The following is a 21929-nucleotide window of genomic DNA, read 5'->3' on the forward strand; positions in this document are numbered from 1 at the left end:
CCTGCAGTGCCCATGCCAATGGCATGGGCACTGCAGGGGCCCCCGTAAGCGGGCCCCACAAAGAATTTCACTGTCTGCATTGCAGACAGTGAAATTCGCGACGGGTGCAACTGCACCCGTCGCACCTTCCCACTCCGACGGCTCCATTCGGAGCCGGCTTCCTCGTGGGAAGGGTGTTTCCCACTGGGCTGGCGGGCGGCCTTTTGGCGGTCGCCCGCCAGCCCAGTGGGAAACCCAGAATAACCGCAGCGGTCTTCTGACCGCGGTGCGGTATTCTGGAGGGGGGAACTCTGGCGGGCGGCCTCCGCCGCCCGCCAGAGTTAGAATGACCCCCTACATTTTGTCTTCTTAGACCAACATCTTTTCTCATCTATATGAACTCCTAGAAAGGCACTGTCATTTTGATATGGCACCCTCACACATATATGACCTCACACTTCAATATCTAGCCTAATCACAGAAGCTTGTGATTCAATTTAACCAACGTTAATTTAGTTCACTTTCCCAGATGGCTAGCAGAGTAGTGTTTGGATTGATTTCTTTCTCATTTAATCCATCAGAAAGATATCAGGGTGAGTTATAATAATAAACTACAGTCTTCTTTCTAACAAGATAGACATTTTGCCAAAAGTTGTCAAGATATTCTTCTCACGCCCCCCTCTGGTCCTGTGAAGGAAAACTGTCTACCTGGACAGAGCGCTGAGAGCAGCTATTTTTATGATGTGCAATGCGCTTTGGTTTATTATTGCACCATATGAATTGCAGATTTGAGTTCACTGTTTACAGCCGGATCTCGTTCACAGTATTTTGATGAAAGTATGTTAATGACTTGATCAAAATCTGCATTTGATCTTTGCTCCCGGTTTTACGTTTTATGGTGGTTCTTGTCACGAAATGAGTTTAAGTTAATTGACTTCTGTTTTATTATCGTCATTCGCTCATCTCGTAATACCTTTTATTCCTTACTGGAAACCTTACTTGGACTATACAGGAATCGTCGGCTCCACCCGCCCTTCTTTTTTTTCATTTTCAGAGGGGAACACTGACACTTTCTGCAGTAGTGAATGACGGCGTTTATCAGGCTCAAGTCAGTACTCGGTTTTCCACTTATAGATCTCTTTGGAAGAAGGCAATATTAGCATTTCCAGTATCCCAAATACTTGAGCCTTCTGCCCTTTGCTTCCCTGTAACTGGAAAATGTCCTTGCGTTTTGCAAGTCGTTGAAAACATATTTATTCCCTTACTAGCTCGCTACTCCGTTTCTCCATCTAGTTTGATAGTGCCGGGACACACTTGTTTTAGGGGATTTGCATGCTCTGTAAGATCCACCAATCAATCCATTTACATAACTTTACATATCTGGATGCCGCATTCCGCAAAACTATCATACAAATTAAAAACCACGACGTGCAAAAAAAGATATTTTTTTAAAATGACACCCACTTTAGCTGCAGCGGTGGCAAACTGTAAAGCGACTGATTTTCACCATCTCAAGAGATTGCACACCCATAAAATTTCTGCACAGGAGTTACATATAAACCACTTGAATCCCTGTGAGAGGAGGGTTCTCACCATCAGGTCTGCCCTGATTTTTCGCTTTTTGACCACCTGGTTTTTGACTTTTTACTGCAAGGGAGCCTCACGCACAGTAAACACATGGTAAAACAGACTGCGCGTGTTTACCGCTGGTGCCGCCATGCAAAGGAAAGGCTGCTGTGACGCAGCAAAGGCAGGAGGCCCCGGGCGGGTTACATGTGATCATGATGTGCACCCATGTGAGGGCTGTGGGAGGAGGATCCTGGTGTGCGCAGCCCAAAAAACTGCGCTTAGGTAAGCCTGGTGCAGGAGAAACTATGCAGAGTGAGTGGTGACCTGGAGTAAGCCTCATGAGAGGGGCGTACACATGTGAGGGAGAGACAGTGTGCGTACTGTCTTTTCACTGTAGGGAAACTCCGTTAAATGCCAATGTCAGTGTGCTTAATGTATTTGCATTGTGGGGATACTCCATTAAATGTCAATGTGAAATGATGTCCTAGGGTGCAACTCCAGATCTCTGGAGTCACACCAAGGTACACTGTAACCTGTAAGAAAAGAATGATGCAGTAGGTTGTACAACTTATGGGTCATTCAGGGATGTCATCTTTCTCTGACTCAGCTCAGGATTAGGGCCAATTACTGCTCTGTCCAGTTGCTTGAGCAGGGCCTTGCATCAATCAGCCAGCTGTAATTCCGTGCCAGGAGCAGGCTGGAGAGGCCCTGGGAGGAATGTCAGTGAGGAGGGGCTGAAACCTTCAGAGCACATGTGGCAACTAACTCCTGGATGATGCCATTTTGAGCTATCCCAGAAGACTGTGTAGGAAGGAGAGGACGGGGCAAGGAAGTGATGTGGCACATCTGGATAGGCCAGAGGTGCAGACCTGCTGGACACTTCTGCCCCCACTTAAAAGGTCCTGCACAGGGGAGAGCTCTGTCTCTTGGCTGTGCTTCACTGCTGGACACTGGGACTGCAGACGGGCGTCATGTGCAACTGGAAGGAAGAACCCCCTGACTGCCCCTGGGGCAGGTACTCTGCCCCTGAAGGACTTCAGGCCAGCAAGGTGAATGCCAGGGCCAGGTAAACTGGCCCTCTTACCCCCCCTTGAGGACTAGTTGGGGGAAGGACTGGGCTAGCACAAGGAGAGCACGCTGCCCAGAAGGAAAAGAGGACACCCAGAAGAAAGGCTAGTGCAGGGAGTCAGTGGGACTGGCTCCCTGTAATCTGCGACCCTTCTAGGCCAGGAGGCCTAAAGAGAGTGCTTGTGGTGGCAATGGCTTGCCACCAGGAGCAAAACGACGCTGGAATCATGAAAATCGGTCCTTTGGGGCCCAAGATATCCAGGGAAGGATTGCGACCTTTGACCTTTCGAGAGGCAGCAACGAAGCACATGGGGCTCCGCCACTGCTCCAGACTGTGTCCCTGGGGTGGGCCAGGGCCCGGGGCTGCCCCAGGAGGAAGAGGAGCCAGGGGAGTGCCGTCACACTCCCCCTCTGGAAGAAGGGGCCCGGACTCCATCCTGGGGCCCCGTGAGGCCTGGCCAGTTCAGCCTGATGGGGGGGCACTGTCTCGCACCCCCACTGCTGCGGTGGGTAGGGACCCCGGACCCTATGACGGGGCCACCTGTGGCCAAAGTAAAGTGAACATGTTGGAAAGGGCTCCAGACCCCATCCTGGGCCCCCATGAAGAAGGATAAGTGGGAGGGTGCCGATGCGCACCCCCTCAAGATGGCCGCTGGCTGTGGAAGGGCTCAGCGGCCGAAGAAGAAGCTGGGGAGCGCCGTCGCGCTCCCCGTGAAGATTGAACCTGGGGTCCCAAACCCTATCCTGGGGCCCCAGCAGAAGCCAAGTACGGCACTCCCCCAGGCGGTCTGTCCGGCTGCAGCCCTGCACGCGTCTGCTCTCAGGAGCGGGTAGACACCACAGAAAAGGGCCGGCTCCCGCAGCAGTACACGGAGGTGCTGGCCGTGCGGGGAGCCAGCGGGGTCGGCCAGCGTTGGGCTCCCTGCACCGCCCTCCTACGAGGGAGCACTTACCTGATGTGGGGGTGTCTTGGTGGGACTTGGCACCCCCCAGGCAGAACACCAGCTGCGGCCGCACCGTGGCTCTCCCCGCCTCAGCGGGAGAGCCGCTCATTTAGTATGTGGCCAGCCCCTGCATGCTTTGCGGGGCACCAGCAGGGGTCTAGGCCCCTAACCAGCGTGTGGTTGGTGGCCCCAGGGCGATGGTGGTACCACCAAACGAGTGCACAGGGGGAGCTGCAGGAGCAGCGCAGCCTCCCCCCAACGTATTTTGTGTCCCTACCCTAGGTAGGGTGGGACAAAAAAATGGTAACCCCCCCCAAGGGTTCCAATGCTAGGTAAAGTACAAGTGTATGTGGACTTTTGTCATGGCTTGTGGGACTGTGCCTACTAGAGCTGTAGGCTGGTATTACACAATGTACTCACCAGTAAATTTGATTGTTAACCCAGAGTAATTTGAAAGTAATCCAAAAGTAATCTAAAAGTACTCCTAATTTTTAAATTGCTTAAATATATTCCTGCATGTTCCCTGTTGATGCTAGTTTGAATAATGAGACCGACAGCCATCTCTTGGCAAGATAGATGTACTTAATTGCAGATGTAGATGTGTTCATTTCACATTACCGTCAAATGTTCAAATGTTGCAGGGGGACACCGTAGATTGTTTTGCCAGGTGGGTTGTTGGATTATATTCCCCCTTGGAGGAGACATGAGAGATTACACAATGTCATCCCAGAGTGATTCCACCACTTTGTGTATATTTGTAGATTGTTGCATAGTATTGAGTCGTGTGTTTGTTTGAGTAATATATGTACTTTTACTTTATCAAAAGAAAAAACAAAGACTGGACAATCATTTACAAAGAGTCATGCTTGTGTGCTCGTGACTGGGGATTACTAGCCCACACCACCTCCCTTTAGTAAGCCTTGGACTGCTCTGCAACACTACCTTATGAGAGTCAATCGCTACAATGGGGTGTTTGGTTCCCAGTGGCAGTCGCGTACGGACCTATTACTTGTGCAGGCCACACAACTAATGACCCACCTATCAACAATCCCCTATTGTGCAGGAGTGCCTGCACTGGCACATGGCAGCAATTTGTGCACCAGTGCAGGGGGAAAGGATAGAAATGCACCGCATCTTGTAGATACAGTGCATTTTTGCCCTTTCCCGGTGGCGCAAGGTGGCGCAGCAAGGCACTTGCTGTGCTGCGTGCACCATGTGTCTTGTAAATATGGCCCCCAGTTGCCAGATGACAGAGCTAAAACCATGAAACAGTTGAGCGATCAGGTGAAGATAGAGAGTGAAACATGTTAAAAGTGCTTTCTTCTTCTGTGCTCTCTTTAGTGCCTTGATGCCTGTAATGGTAATGTGCTGAGCTTTACAAATGATAGTTCATTCATTCATTCATTCAAGTGTTGAAGAGCCAACAAAGTGGTTCTATTACAGGAAGTGACCATGGAATGTTTTTTCTTATGGGTGTACTGCAAATCTACGAACTATACAAGGGAAAAGATGGACAAGGATCAAGAGAAAAAAACACGATACACAGGGCCTCATCTACAAGGCCTTTGCACCACTGTTGCATCATTTTTCTTAATGCAACAGTGGTGCAAGCAGTACTTTTTTTTACTGCTCTACATTTACAAACTGATGCACTGGGCTCAATGCGCCAATTTGTAAAGCCTTGCGTCACATTATACCTGAGCCAGGTATAATGTGTGCAAGGTAGGAGTTCCCTTCAGGAAAAGCCACACAGAACTGACTCAGTAAAATGTACATTTCACTCTGTCGTTCTGTGTCATCAATGTGCCAGAATTTTAACGCCTGCTTAAAGCTAAAATCCCTCTATGGGATCTTCCTTCCTTGCATTGCTGGAATAGACTCATTTTAACGCCTGCTTAAAGCTTAAATCCCTCTATGGGATCTTCCTTCCTTGCATTGCTGGAATAGACTCATTTGTTTGATGCTAGTCCAGTAAAGCGTCAGTTTAGCACCACAGATGCGTCAGAATTTCTGACACATCTGTGAAAACATGCACCAAGGAGCTCTGTGTTGTAAATACAGCACATTCATGGAGTTGTTAGGTGGTTGTAGGGCAGCGCAAGAAATCTGACGCATCTGAACTGATGCGTCAGATTCTTGTAAATGAGGCCCACAGTACGCATAAGGCTGCAGTACAGCTGTTGCAAGGACTTCGATGAGCTGTTTTTTTTTTACGGAGTTGAATCCACTGCTCGTAATTTGCAGTTGTGTGTATGCTGCATTTGTATTCGTGTGTCTGAGGTCATGGGGAAGATGAGGAGGTTGAATGAGAGGCAGTTGTTATTTTGTGTAAAGGAAAATGGTGCAATGACGATAGGATACCTGCTGGTAGTTTCAGTTGCTGTTTATTTCAGTTACGTATTAGTAAGTTCAGCTGTCAGCATCAGAAGTGTATACTATTTGGAACTCTTACTACATAACATTGAGTCGGAGCAATTATTGCGCCATAGTTACAGGTGGAAACAGGAAACCTTAGACTTCCTCAGGGCACTCCCAGTGTTATTACAATACAGGAGTCTCTATTATGTAGTCTCTCTTCTTGTTTTATGTTGTACCACACTTAAAAGAACACTGCAACCCCCATAATCCTACTCCCCATAAGCAGGAAGTTATAATCAGAAACAAATTACATCCCCATCAGTGCCATGAGACAAAATTATGAGCCTGCACTGCAGAATGTGTTGAGGGGCCCTTGAGTCTCCCTGTCTCACTGAATGGCAACCCAGATCAGTTGGGGTCCTTGTGCGCTGCAGGGGCTGCAGTGACCTGCGTAACACCCCTGACCACTACATATTAATATTTGTAGTCCCTACAGCTCTTTACTTGCTGATAGTAGTAAATGCATTACAAAATTATGTTTGTTAGCATTAGATTTACTATAGTGTCAGTTATTGTTTGGTGCTTAAACTGATGTTTTGGAACATTTAGATCACTCTCTTTTTTTGTCACAATTCTTTTTTTTTTTTTCTCAAAAGTACCTAAACAATGAATAACGTTCACAAATCAGTCCAAAAATAGGAAAACATTATGTTCATGGATAAAATATGCAAAAAAAATAACAATGGAGAAAAAAATCCAAAAACAAATTAAATTTAGTTCCATAATGGCTATTTCAAACATTGATAAAGTAAATAATACATCAAGAATAAGAAATGTATATCAAAAAAACAAAATAAAGAAATATATACATTCAAATTTAAAATCCCTAGTGTAAACCCACGGACATCCCAAATGTAAAACCTAATCAAATTCAGAGTGAATTTAGAAAAGTACCCCATACATGGTTGAAGAGAACCAAATTATCATTCAGTTTATAAAGCATTTTCTTGAAATTAGCCACATTAAACATATCTTCAAGCCAAGACTGAAGAGTCGGAATAACATTGGACCTCAAAAACGTAGAATGTTAATTTTCACTAAACTAAGAGCAATAGAAAGTCATTTATAGGCAAGAGCGGAAATCAGTGGCAATTCTGAAAAAATTATTTAAAAGTGATAGAAGGTTTGAAAGAGAGACATTAATAAAAGAATGTGTTAGCAAATAATTTTCAATCCGAAACCAAAATTTATGAATGTTATGGACATTACAACACTATAGGAACAATTTCACAACCTGAATTCCCGCGTCACCAGCAAAGAGAGTTAGGACTTATTTTAGCTGAATGTAACTTAGACAGGTACTAATGCCAACAATGTAGTATTTTTCAATAATTGAATTTAAGGTGAGAGTCCCTTAGTCCTTTGTTACAATTGTCTAGTATAGTATCTCATTCCTCATCTTCAAAATCCACATTCAAACATTTGGACCACCATGATTTTAAATTATGGGAAGTTTCAGTAGAAAAAGAGGAATCAATAAGAATGGCATAGAGACCGGAGACTGTACCCTTAAAAAGCTTCCATGTATGGATATAATGTACAGTAGGAGAATTAAATGTTATGCCAGGACTTTTTGTCATACTTAGAGGAACGGTTGAGTTTAGTTGAATATATCTGTTAAGGAGTGATGAAGGTAAATCGAATTCCTGTTGTAAACTGGAGAATGACTTGACAGAGTGAGTTGGCATAAATACATCAATATCTTATGTATTTAATGTTTAATCCAGAGAGGCCAATTGAGTTCAGATCCCTTATATAGAATGTCAGCATTATCCCATAATGGAGCCCCATAATGGAGATGAGGATGAGCTTTCATAAGCTTATGTGCTATCTGCCACACTAATGGTGAAGAATGAATAATAGGATTAGTGGAATTCGTAAACCTCAATCTTTTGATGTAATAAATTGCTAAATCTATATTGTATCAAAGGATGGATCATCCCATCATAACCCATAAAAGGGTTATTTCTATGAGTGGAAAATATGTAAATAGAGTGAGCCTATAGTGCAGTCCTATACAATTTCAAAAAAGTAAGACACAGGCCCCCTTCTCTGTTGAAGAATGTAATTTGGAACTGCTTAAGCGAGGTCTGTCACCATGCCATACAAAACGGGAAATCATGGATGTTATTGATTTAAAGATAGATCTCAGGATGGAGAGTGGAATTATTCAAAAATATTATTACATTTGGGAGTCATATTCATTTTTATAATCTGTGTCCTACCCCATAAGGATAAGTTTAAGATTGTCCCTCGCAAAAAATCTCTTCTAGTTTGGTCAAGTATAGGATTTAAATTATCCATAATCATATCCTTGAGGCCACTATTAAGGAAAATCCCCAAATATTTACATTTTGAATGTAACCATTTAAATGGGAGACTGTCTATACTGGCTATAGTAGTAATGGGGTTAGTGATAGGGCTTCGCATTTAATCCAATTAATATTATACCCTGAACATTTTGAAAATATATTTGAGATGTGAGAGTCATTCGTATATCATCGCATAGTAAAAGGCTTAAATTTTCCAAGTGGCAGCATTGTTACCCTTGATATCTGCATTAGATCCTGTGGCTATAGTGAAAGGTTCCAAAGCCAGTAAGAACAATAATGGAAAAAGAGGGCAACCTTGTCTAGTGCCGCAGTGAATGTTAAAGTATGATGATGTGAATCCACCACATGATATAGATGTGGTGGGTAAATGATAAATACCACTTGTTAATGTAAGAAAGTCTTTGCCAAAACCCATCTTCTCCATCATGCAAAATAAATATCCCAATTCTACGGTGTCAAAGGCTTTTTCAGCATCTAATGAAAGAAGAAATGTCAACATCAGGACAGTGTGCGCTCCAGGGGCGACGTAATGCAAAAAGCCAATCCTTATATAATGTAATAATTCATGCATTATGTGTTAATGCAGTATGTTAACCTTTTGCATTGCAGAGATTCATATTGAAACGTCATTAATGCTGTTTGCAATGTATTGCTCATTTTCAAGACTTTGCTGCAGGATTACAGGGTGTGGTTAGGGTGTGGTTAGGGTGTGGTCCATATTCTAAGCCTTTCTAGAAACCTTTCCTGCAGCCTGGCTGGGTGTAGTACTTGGGCGGGGCCTGGCTCTATTTAAGGGAGCCAGCCCAGCTCCACGTGCTCACTATTCAGAGGTCTTGGTGCAGAGCAGCAGCATTTTCCTGAGCTCCTGTTCTGGCGGCCAACCTAGGATTTCCAGGCCCTGTCTTCATTTCCTTGGTGATCTTCAAGCAGGGCGGTAAGGTGGAGGTCGGGTTAGGCCCCCGACTCCGTTTTCAGAAATACTTGAGTTTTGGGCCTTTTGGGTAAATCGCGTGAGCGATGGTTTTCTTGGCATTTAACACTTGCAGTTCGGATCGGCAGTGTGCATGATTCATTCTTGGCATTTAACTCTTGTAGTTCGGATCGGCAGTGTGCGCAATCATATCCTGGCATTTAAACCTTGATGTTTGATTTGGCAGCAGTGTGCACGATTCATTCTTGGCATTTAACTCTTGCAATTCAGATCGGCAGTGTGCGCGATCATATCCTGGCATTTAAACCTTGATGGTTGAATCAGCAGCAGTGTGCATGATTCATTCTTGGCATTTAACTCTTGTAGTTCAGATCGGCAGTGTGTGCGATCATGTTTTGACATTTGAACCTTGATGGTCGAATCAGCATCAATTAAAACTTGCAACTCAGATCGTCAGAGTGCACGATCGTATTTTGACATTTAAATCCTGATGGTTGAATCAATGGCAGAGTGCGTGAGTCATTCTTGGCATTTAGCCCTTGTGTTTCAGATCAGCAGATTGCGCGATCATTTCTAGACATTGAAATCTTGATGCACAGTTTGATATTCAAAGTGTATAATAATTCCTAAGCAATTGAATCTTGAAAGTCTAGACAGAGTGTGTCCTTGCAGTATCATTCATGAGCTTATCACAGTTTATTCCTGAAATCCAATGTGTTAATTCAAGATCTTATCAGAGTTTATTCCTGAAACCAATGTGTTCATAGATTACTGTTATAGTGTGTCCTTGCAGTATCATTCATGAGTCTAACACAGTTTATTTCTGAAAACTAACGTGATTATTGATTACTGTTATTAAGTAGTTTCTATTCAAAGAAATAACTTGAGTCAGTTCAAGGTTCAGAGCATAAAACTGCATTCTACAAAACTCTCATATGAAAGCTTGCGTAATCCTTATTTATTTTCCAGGTACTCAGAGCTAATAAGGTCATGATATAGGAAAGCTCTTGATCACTCATGTTATCAGTATATAGATATTATGAACAAAGTTTATGAAAGTCAATGTGAATAATCTGGCTATTGTGTTCTTAACTTTTACTTCCACAGGTCTCCTTCCCCGCTGTTCCCAACCTAAAACCCCATCCCCCACTTGGCCATTCTTTAACTCTGTGCTATAATGGCTAGTAGAGTTTGGAGCTGCCAAGAGGTGGACATATTGGGAACAGGCGCAAACCCAGAGGATCCGGACTCCCTGACAAGAACATTCTCATCTTTACCTTTCTGTGATTGCCACAATACATGCAAAACAGTGCAAAAATGATTAGTGGAGGATTGACCGGAACACATCCAACTTAAGAAAGATGTATCAAGGAGGTGATTGCTGAACCAAGGCGATGTGCCAATACTTTAGCAAGAATTTTGATGTCTAAATTAATACTGGTCTATACCTAGAACATTCTAAGGGGTCCTTACCTGGTTTAGGAATAACCGTAATTCAAACTCTTATAAAATCATAAGGTAAATGTCCCAGACACAAAGTTTCATTAAATACACATACCAATAGTGGGACGGTATGGCCCTCATTACAACATTGGCGGTAAATCCCGCTTACCGCCGTGCAGAAGACCGCCAACACACTGCTGCGGAATTCCACCACAGGTATTACAACCCACAGCTCGGAATCTGCCAAAATCTAGACACCCACACAAGTCCGCCACACCAAAGGTCACTATTACGACCCACGAATCCATGCGGCGGTCTTTCAACCGCGATATTCCATTGGCGGTACACACTGCCACGCTCAAAATACACACACATTTACAAAACACTACCACATTGGACAATTCCAAATACACACACCTGACACACATACACACACCACTCCCACACACCCAATACAATATAAAACACACACCCACATTACCCACAAACCCTTACTACCAAAAATGTTGACGAAGGCCAAAGAGACGGCACAGCAAAGACAACACCAGCATACAGAGGCACACAACAACATCACTCATGCACATCCACGCACAAAACACCACACACCCCAAAACATCACCCCACACATCACAATACACACCACCTCACACATCACCCACACCACCCCATGGCACCGCAAAGACACCCCAGGTTTTCTGAGGAGGAGCTCAGGGTCATGGTGGAGGAAACCATCCGGGTAGAGCCAAAGCTATTCGGATCACAGGTGCAGCACACCACCATAGCTAGGAAGATGGAGCTATGGTGCGGAATCGTGGACAGGGGAAACGCAGTGGGACAGCATCCAAGAACACAGGATGACATCAGGAAGAGGTGGAACGACCTACGGGGGAAGGTGCGTTCCGTGGTCTCAAGACACCACATCACGGTACAGAGGACTGGCGGCGGACCCCCACCTCCTCCCCCACAACTAACAACATGGGAGGAGCAAGTCTTGGCTATACTGCATCCTGAGGGCCTCGCAGGAGTAGCAGGAGGAATGGACTCTGGTAAGGCAAAGCTTTAACTACTTCATCCCCCACCCTACCTGCATGCTATCACATACCCCCACCCTCGCCCTCACCCCCATCACTCCAACTCCTCACAGATGTCCCACTATCACAAAGCACACATCCCAACACCAGGCCCTGCATGCAACAACAAAGCATGGACACCCATCACCAATGCATGGCCACTACACATACCCACACAGACCCCTAAACAATTATCACACAAGGTCCTACACAGGAATGGAAGCACTGGGGTACAGGGTCACCTACCCATTGCACACCATGGCACAAACAGATGCAATAATCATGTCTTTACACCCCTGCAGGACCCCTACCCAACGTCACCAGAAGAGGCCCACAGTGATGACAGCAGCTCTGCCCAACTGGATCTAGATGACCAGCACGGCCCATCTGGGACCTCAGGAAAGTCGGTTCCCCTCACACTGGCACAGGCCACCACAGAGCCTTCCCCCTCAGGAAACACCACCACAGCACCCACCCAGCGGGCCCATACCCCTGTTACCAGGACACGTCAAGTGGCAGTGTGTCCACCACTACAGGGAACCCAGGCTAACCCACCACCCCAAGAACAGCAGGGACCTGGGGGCAGTGGTAGTGGGCACACAGTTCAGGGGACAGAGGCCCAGGAAAACCGGGGAACTGGGAGGGCTGCTGTGCGACAGGGGGAGGACAGGCCCAGGGAACCCACTCTCCATGAGGCCCTATCCAATATCATGGGAGCGTACCATCATTCCCAGGAGACAATGGCAACGGTACTGGCCAAGTTTCAGGAGACCCAGCGGCTGCAGGAGGAACAGTATTTGGGTTTCAGGGAGGAACTCAAATCTATCAATACCACCCTGGGCACCATTGTAGGGGTGCTGATGGAACTCTTGAACACCAGGAGGGACAGTGTGGCACAACAAGGGGCCCCTGACACTAGCCTGGACGATGAACTGCCCACCACCTCCGCCGGCGCTAGTGGACAGGAGGCACCGCCACAGGACCACGACACCAGCACCCCACCCCCTGCAGATGGAGAACCACCCCGCAAGCGGTCCCTGAGATCCAGGACAAAGACAGAGAACAATGCCAAGACCCCCTCCAAGAAATGAGACCACCCTGAATGTCATCCTTCTGTCCCACTTTGTCACCCTGTCCATCCTTAAACTGCCCCAGCTCCACTTCCTATGCCCCTTTGGACAATGCACCTGTGAGACTAATAGACTGGACTCTGCCATGGACATTCCTCCACCATCACCCCTGACCATTTTACAACACCCTCCACTATTTAGCACTTAAATAAACACCCTTAAATCACAAAACAATCTGGAGTCAGTCTGTGCTTTCACAAATGTGTATTTGCAATAACTGAGGGAAATAGCAATGTCCATTGTATTGTCAACATACCTATGTCACACAGCTCTAGTCCACGAGGTAACACAGCAGAGGTCACACAGTGGGACCCACATCTGTGAAATCGAAAGGGAAAGTGACAAATCAGATCCATACACTGGGTGAAAGTGACAGACAGATGAGAGGTATAACTAGTGTATCAGATGTAGGAGGCAGTGATGTCTTCTTACCTGTGTCTCACTGGAAGTATTGATGGATCACTGTGTTTCTGTTGTCTGTCCTCTTCTTCTGCCTCCTCTTCTTCACTGTCCACAGGCTCCACAGCTGCCACAACACCTCCTTCAGGACCATCCTCCTGCAGAAAAGGCACCTGTTGTCGCAAAGCCAAGTTGTGCAGCATACAGCAGGCCACGATGATCTGGCACACCTTCTTTGGTGAGTAGTAGAGGGAACCACCTGTCATATGGAGGCACCTGAACCTTGCCTTCAGGAGGCCGAAGGTCCTCTCTATAACCCTCCTAGTTCACCCATGTGCCTCATTGTAGCGTTCCTCTGCCCTTGTCCTGGGATTCCTCACTGGGGTCAGTAGCCATGACAGGTTGGGGTAGCCAGAGTCACCTGCAAATGTTGAGGGACAACTGTTAGACACACACTAACCCTTACGGATAACCCCAGCCCCAGACAACTATTCATACTGTATAGGGTCCCTGTCCTCACCTAATAGCCACACACAGTGCCTCTGGAGTTGCCCCATCACATAAGGGATGCTGCTATTCCTCAGAATGTAAGCGTCCTGCACTGAGCCACAAAACTTGGCATTCACATGGGAGATGTACGATTCTGCCAAATACACCAACTGCACATTCATTGAATGGTAACTCTTCCGGTTTCTGTACACCTGTCCACTCCTGGGGGGGGGACCAATGCCACATGTGTCCCATCAATGGCACCTATGATGTTGGGAATATGTCCCAGGGCATAGAAGTCACCTTTCACTGTAGGCAAATCCTCCACCTGAGGGAACATGATGTAGCTGCGCATGTGTTTCAGCAGGGCAGACAACACTCTGGACAACACGTTAGAGAACATTGGCTGGGACATCCCTGATGCAATGGCCACTGTTGTTTGAAAGGACCCACTTGCCAGGAAATGGAGTACTGACAGGACCTGCACTAAAGGGGGGATTCCTGTGGGATGGCGGATAGCTGACATCAGGTCTGGCTCCAACTGGGCACACAGTTCATGGATTGTGGCACTATCAAGTCTGTAGGTGACAATTACATGTCGCTCTTCCATTGTCGACAGGTCCACCAGCGGTCTGTACACCGGAGGATGCCGCCATCTCCTCACCTGCCCCAACAGACGTGCCCTATGTACAAGAACAGCGAGCACAGAGCCAGCCAACACTGAGGTACGAAATAAACAAATCTATTGCACACATTTATCAATCCGCTATGTGCCTGTCTTAGTGTGTATGCAAGGCCTAGATATGTGTGACGCATTTTAAATTGATGCCATGTGGCCCCCTGAATTGGCGGCTGCCTGACCTGTAAGTTGGGACAAGGGGGTATCAAGTAACTGCGCTGGCGTTGTACACCGTCGCGGTAGGCGGTCGAAGACCGCGGCGCAATCCTGCATTGGTTAACATTGGACCCTATGGGTCCCAGGAGCCAATGACGATGTATGCCGGCGGTGACGGTACGCACCACCGCGGACGTGACCGCCATTTTCTCTCTGTGCACTCACTTGATACCTGATCTTCGACAGGAGAAGACCTACACTGCAAGTGCTGCTGTGACCTCAGTATGGAAGCGAAGATAGCTCAAGTGTCTGGGGAAAGGGCCCCTGCCTTCACATTGGAGGAGTTAGAGAAACTAGTGGATGGGTTCCTCCCCCAGTACACGCTACTCTACGGTCCTCCAGACAAACAGGTGATTACACTGTGAGCATGCTGTATGGGAAATGCCTGTTTGGAGTGGTGTGGATGGGAGAAAGGGGGGGGTGAGGTGTGCATGAAACGTCGGTAAGTTGATGTGCGTCAGGACAAGGGTGGGAACGTGGGCCAATGACTGTGACGGTCTGGACGGTTATAGTTTTTCCTTTTCCCCTGTACTATTCCTGTAGGTCAGCACCCACCAGAAGAAGGATATTTGGCGTGCCATCACCAAGGACGTCTGGACCCTGGGGGGTCCACCACAGACGGAGCACCCACTGCCGGAAAAGATGGGAGGTCATTCGCCGCTGGAGCAAGAAGACGGCGGAGGCCCAGCTGGGGATGGCCTCCCAACGTGGGAGGGGTGCCCATTGCACCATGACTCCCCTGATGTTCCGGATCCTGGCGGTGGTGTATCCAGAGTTGGATGGGCGCTTGAGGGCATCACAGCAGCCACAAGGGGGTGAGTACACTCACATCCATCTGATTCAGCGCGCATTGGGGGTGTCTGGGTGGGGGAGATGGGCTGTGGGTTCCCCTAGGCTAGAGCGAGCTTTGTAGGCACGTACCTTTTGTGAGGCAGGCTCAGTGGTACCCCATCCCCACCAGTGGTAAGAGCCATCTACACCTAGTCAGGCTCCTGTGACTTGCATGTGTGTAGCAATCGGGCATAGGCCTTGTACCCCATGTCTCTGTAATCAAATAGGGAACTCTAAGTGCATTGCGTAGTGCAGAGGGCTGCTGTGTCTGTAGTGTCCGTCAACGGTAGCGGTATTGCATGCACTGAACATGTCTTTCTACTTTTTCCCCCCCCCTCTTTGTGGTCTCCCTGTTCTTGTGTGCGATAGCATCATCAGGCAGAGGAGCAGTGGCACCGGAGCAGGAGGGACCTGCATCCCACATGGCCCTGGAAGGCGAGACAACGGACTCCGAATTCACCAGTGGGATGAAGGGCGAGGGGAGCTCCATGGCGGGGACAGGAGCTGAGACCAGCGACACCGACTGATGGGAGCTCCCTTGCGGTGGCGGGCCCCTCTGTGCCCCCCGCATCTACAGGTACAGCTGCCACCCCTCCTACCAGCAGCCCCTCAGCGTGCACCTCAGCTGCTCACCCAGGAGGGTGGGCATCTCCTTCGCCCCAGGCACCTCAGTCCCTGCCCCAGTCAGCCCTGCTGCCCTCAGTGAGGAGGTCATTGACCTCCTCAGATCCCTCACTGTTGGGCAGTCTACCATTCTGAATGCCATCCAGGGTGTAGAGCGGCAGTTGCAACAGACAAATGCATACCTGGAGGGTGAATTCATTCTGGCCAGGCAGCCCAACAGTGAGCTTTTCAGACTCTGGCCTCAGCACTGATGGCAGCCATTGTCCCTGTGTCCAACCTCCCCCCTCCAACTTCCTCCACCCAGACCCAATCCCCAGTACCTGAGCATATCCCAAGCACACCATCAGACCAGCATCCACACACCTCAACACACAAGGGTAGCTCTGGCAAACATAAGCACCACACATCCCACAGGCACTCACACATGCACCATCCCCATGCACACATACCAACATCCACTGCCTCCATTGTGTCCCCCTCCTCCACGTCTCCCTCCTCCCTCCCTGTCACGTCTCCATTCCCACCTGCATGCACTACATCTTCAGCCATTACCTCCATCACCAGCACGCCCATCACCACACACCGCTCACGTGCACTCACCACCCCACTACCATTCACACATCCCCTGTGTCCTCTCCCAGTGTGTCTGTGAGCCCTCCTCCCAAACTACACAAACGCAGTCACATACCCATCCAACAGCCATCCACCTCATGACAGCCTCCAGCCCATGCACCTTCACCAAAAGTCAGCAAACGAACACCTCCTACAACCACTGCCTCTTCCTCCACTCCCAAACCCCCTCCATCTACCCGTCCCAGTGTGACTAAAAAACTTTTCCTGTTAAACCTTGACCTCTTCCCTACACCTACCCTACCCCTTCCGTCCCCTAGGGCCCACATTTCTAGGTCCCAACCCAGCAACTCAGCCACCAGATCCCCGGGAACAGTGGTGCCAGCAGTAACCGGCTTCTGGAGTGCGCCAAGCAGCAGGGCAGCCAGTGTCCCAAGGAGCGAGGCCAAGGACATTCCCCCACCTCAAAAACAAAAGAAGTTGCCCACAGCCCGGAGGGGGAAGGCCAAAACACCTGCCACTAAGGGCTCAGCCAGGACAACAGTTGGGAGTGGCAAGACAGCTGCGCCACCATCCAAGGTGGGGAAGGGCCAGAGGAAGAAAGGGAAGTCGCTGCCAACCTGCACGGCGGACAAGACCGCCACCGGCACCGCCACATGCACCGCCGCTCAAGACACTGCCGCCAGCAGCATGCTCACTGAGCCCCCCACCAGCCCTGCCGCTCAGGAAACCGCCGCCAGCAGCACGCTCACTGAGCCCCCCACCAGCACCGCCGCTCAGGAAACCACTGCCAGCAGCACGCTCACTGAGCCCCCCACCAGCACCGCTGCCCAATGACCGGCGCAAGCACTGCCGCTACTAAGCCCGCCGCCAGCACCGCCAGCGGCCACTCCACATCCTGTGCCAGTGGCACCACCGCAGACATGGCTGCCATCCCCAGTGGTCATTCGTACGAGGCTGGTGGTCAGTTCCAGGGACATGGGCAGCTTCCATGTTGCCCCACTGTTGGTGAAGTGTCACATCCACTACCTCAGTCCTTGGCAGGATGAAGCACTCTGGGCACAAAGCCCCCTCCAGAACCAGTGGAGACTGTTATCCACTTGAGAGACTGTGGCTTTGCACTCCACAGGATAAAGCAGTGGGCAACCCACCCACTGGAGAGACTTGAGAGACTGTGGCTTTGCACTCCCCAGGATAAAGCAGTGGGCAAACCAACCACTGTAGAGACTTGAGAGACTGTGGCTTTGCACTCCCCAGGATACCTCAATGGGCATGGAGCCCCCTCTTGGAGCTGGCGTCGTGCACTCATCCGGCTGAGGTGCCCCCCCTTCCCTTCCCCCTTAGGTGCCTGTTTTTTTTCGATCTGATGCCCCTGCAGTGTTCCCTCCATTTGGATAGGGTATTGAGTGTGCATGCATTTTGGGCCCAGTGGTCCACGAACTATGTAGGTGCAGTACATGGACTTGCATTATTGGTGTACATATTTGTTAATAGTGTATATATATTTTTGACAAATGGATTTTACATGATTACATTTGTTCAAATAATTTCCTTTTGTCCTTGTGTTCTTCCACGGGGGGAATTGTATTGTTTCAGCATGTATTATTGTGTATGTTGTTGTGGGTGAGGGTGGGGTGGGGGTGTTGTGTGTTGCGTGTGTGTGTCACTCTCTTTTCCCTCCCTCCTCCCCTGTGTCGTAGGTGCTGTACTCACCGTGGTCGTCGCCGCCGTCGTTCGTGCTCCTGGTAGAGGAGCAGGAAGACAATTGCAGGGAGTATGTGGAGTTCCAGCTCTGTGGCGTCCTGGTTCCTCGTGGGGTGTGTAGAGGTGAGCGTTTTCCCTTCCAAGTCCTGTTTCCGCCGTGCTTTTGTTTGCGTTGAATCCGCCCTGGAAAAGGTGGTGGATTGGCCTCTCATAATGGTGTGGGCGGTACATTGTCTTCCGCCTGTCTGTTGGCGGTGACCGCCATGCTGGTTGTTTGTACCGCCGTGGCAGTCGGAGTGTTAAAGTGGCTGTCTATGTTGGCGGTTTCTGCCACAGTCATAATTCAATTTTTTTTCCCGCCGGCCTGTTGGCGGTTTTACCGCCGCTTTAGCACCGACCGCCAGGGTTGTAATGAGGGCCTATATGTTTAAATAATTTTATAAACTTTGTTCGGAAGTCCGTCCTACTCTGGTGGTTTACCAGCAGCCAGAGAGTCAATCGCCCTCAGTACCTTATCAGTGGTACCCTCTCCCTCCAATTTTTGTTTCCCTTTTCGGGTCAATTTTGGGAGATTACATGTAGAGAAAAAGGCAGTTTCTTCTGAATGATCTGAACAATCAATGGAAGTATATAAAGTTTAATAAAATGTCTGAAATTCAGAAAGAATCTCTGATGAGAGTGTAAGAAGAGTGCTATCAGAGCCAAACAGCAGGGATTGTTTTCGAACATTTGTGTTGTTGTAATTGACAAGCTAATAAACATTCTTCTGCATAAGAGGTATAAAGGGTATTAAGGTCAAATTTTGCTGATAGTAATTTTTCTAAAATTATTGAGCAGTGAGTTTGAGAATAGATCGAGGTAAGGAGCAAGATTTCCTTTTCCAGTGTGATTCTGGTAGCATTTGTACATTTTTTAGCAAGGGCAGTGTCCCTCATTATCATCCCTCTTAATACAGCCTTTCCAGCACCCAAACGTATGTGTGCAGTAGATACCAAGTGTTTGTTTGTTAGAAATAGGGTCTCTAGATGCCAGAGGACTACGCCCTTGTCCAAGTAGGGACTACAATCCTAGTCAGGGTAAGTCACACACAATCCAAATTATCCTGTGCCCGCCCTCTGGTAACTTAGAAGGCAATGTGCAAAGTATTTGTGCAATAAATGACACAGTAACACAGTGAAAAGACCACAAAAATACACCACACAGGTTTAGAAAAATAGATAATTTTGATCTGAATAAAATAAGGTCAAAACGGCAAAGATCCAATAGGCACAAGTTGAAATATAACTATTGAAAGATTTGAAATAGTCTTAATCCTTTGAAATTAACAGTTGTCTCTTTGTTAGACACAGTACCTGGTATACGTCAAAAATAACAATGCGCAGGGACCGCAGAGGAAGAGATGAGTGGAAAAATAGGGTGTGCGTAGGATTCTGTGGCGCAACACAGTTGATGCATCATTTCTTTTCACACTCCAAGGGCTTTGCGTCATTTTTCGACGCGCAGTCTTGGTACCTCACTCTGGAGTGGGAATATTTTGATGGCAGAGGACAATGCGGGAAAAATCCTTGACATGCTGGAAAAAGGCATGGGCACTGCATTAATCCGGTAGGCAATGCGTCTAAATCGTCTGTTACAAGGCAGGCGTGGCGTCGAATTTCCACTTGGGAAGTCAGGCTGCATTGTTCTGGTCGGCTGTGCGGTGGTTCCTCAGTCGCACGGCAGGCTTCGCATCGTTTCCGGCAGGCGTTACATCAGTTTTCGACACACAAGGAGTGTCTTTGAAGGGATGAAGTGTTTTTGGCCCTGAGACTTCAGAAAATAGGAGGCAAGCCCATACAATACAAGCCCTTGGAGAGCTCTTTTGGGGAAGTCAGAGTCCTTCTCAGCAAAGTCAGGGCAACAGGGCAACGGCAGGGCAGCAGTCCTTCTCAGCAATACAGTTCAGAAGAGTCCTTTGGGCAGCCAGACAGTTTTCTTGACAGAATGCAGGTGTAGATCCAGAAGTGTCTGAGTTGGTGGGGTCAGAGATCCAGTTTAAATACCCAAAAATATGGCTTTGAAGTGAGGGAGACTTCTAAGATTGGTTTTGAAGTGCACAAGTTCCCCTTTCAGTCTAGTTCTGTCTGCCAGGGTCCCAGTAGGGGGTTTGGCAGTCCATTGTGTGAAGGCAGGCCACTGGCCTTTGAAATGTAAGTGTCAGGCCCGCCACCCTTCCAGCCCAGGAAGACCCATTCAATATGCAGAGGAGTGCAGGTGTGACTGAGTGTCCTGTGATTGTGGTTGTCTAGGTGAAATGCACAAGAGAGCTGCCAACCAGCCCAGCCCAGATGTTGATTGGAGACAGGCTGTAAGGCACAGATAGTTTTTAAGTTCAGAGAAATGCTCACTTTCTAAAATTGGCATTTCTAAAATAGTAATATAAAATCCAACCTTGCCAATAAGCAGGGTTTTCGATTACCATTCTGGCCATACTAAATATGACCTGGTTACCCCTTTCAGATCAGAATCTACCGCTCCAAAAGTATATGAGGGCAGCCCTAATGCTAGTCTATGAAAGGAGCAGGCATCACAGTAGTGGAAAATGAATTTAGGAGTTTACCACTACCAGGACATATAAAACACATATGTACATGTCCTGCCTTTTACCTACATAGCACCTTGCCCTATGGGTTACCTAGGGCCTACCTTAGGGGTGACTTATATGTAGAAAAATGGGAGTTTAAGGCTTGGCAAGTATTTTTAAATGGCAAGTTGAAGTGGCAGTGAAACTGCACACACAGGCTTTGCAATGGCCGGCCTGAGACATGTTTAAGGGGTTACTTATGTGGGTGGCACAATAAGTGAAGCAGGCCCACTAGTAGCATTTAATTTACAGGCCCTGGGCACATGTAGTGCACTTTACTAGGGACCTATAAGTAAATGAAATATGCCAATTGGTCATGAACCAATGTTACTAGTTTAAGGGAGAGAGCATGTGCACTTTAGCACTGGTTAGCAGTGGTAAAGTGTGCAGAGTCCTAAACCCAACAAAAACAGTGTTAGAAAAGTGGAGGGAGGCAGGCAAAAAGTTGGGAGATAACCACCTAAGGCTGTCAGGTCTCACATCGTTTCTCCTAAAAAAACTGTTCCATGTAGGAACACAATACTTGTTTCTCTTGAGTTTTAAATGAGGAAAGATTAAGGCCCTCATTATGACTGTGGCGGTCCGACCTCCACTTTACAACCATGGCGAGAGCGCCACGGTCGGACAGCCGGCACCACCACTTTTAGGCCAGCCGATGGCCTGGCAGTGCCGGCGGTCTTAATCTGCCAGGGCAGCGCTGCTAGCAGTGCTGCCTTGGGGATTACGACCCCTGGGCCCGCCAGATTTTGCATGGCATGCAAAGGCTGGCAGAGACGGGGTGCCGGGGGGCCCCATGGGTGCCCATGCACTGCCCATGCTAAGAGCATGAACTACAGGCAGTGAAAAGCGTGATGGATGCTGTCGCACCCGATGCACCGCAACATTCGATTACAAGCCGGTGTCAATGTT

Source organism: Pleurodeles waltl, chromosome 5 (assembly GCF_031143425.1).
Source record: "Pleurodeles waltl isolate 20211129_DDA chromosome 5, aPleWal1.hap1.20221129, whole genome shotgun sequence".
NCBI lineage: Eukaryota > Metazoa > Chordata > Amphibia > Caudata > Salamandridae > Pleurodeles > Pleurodeles waltl.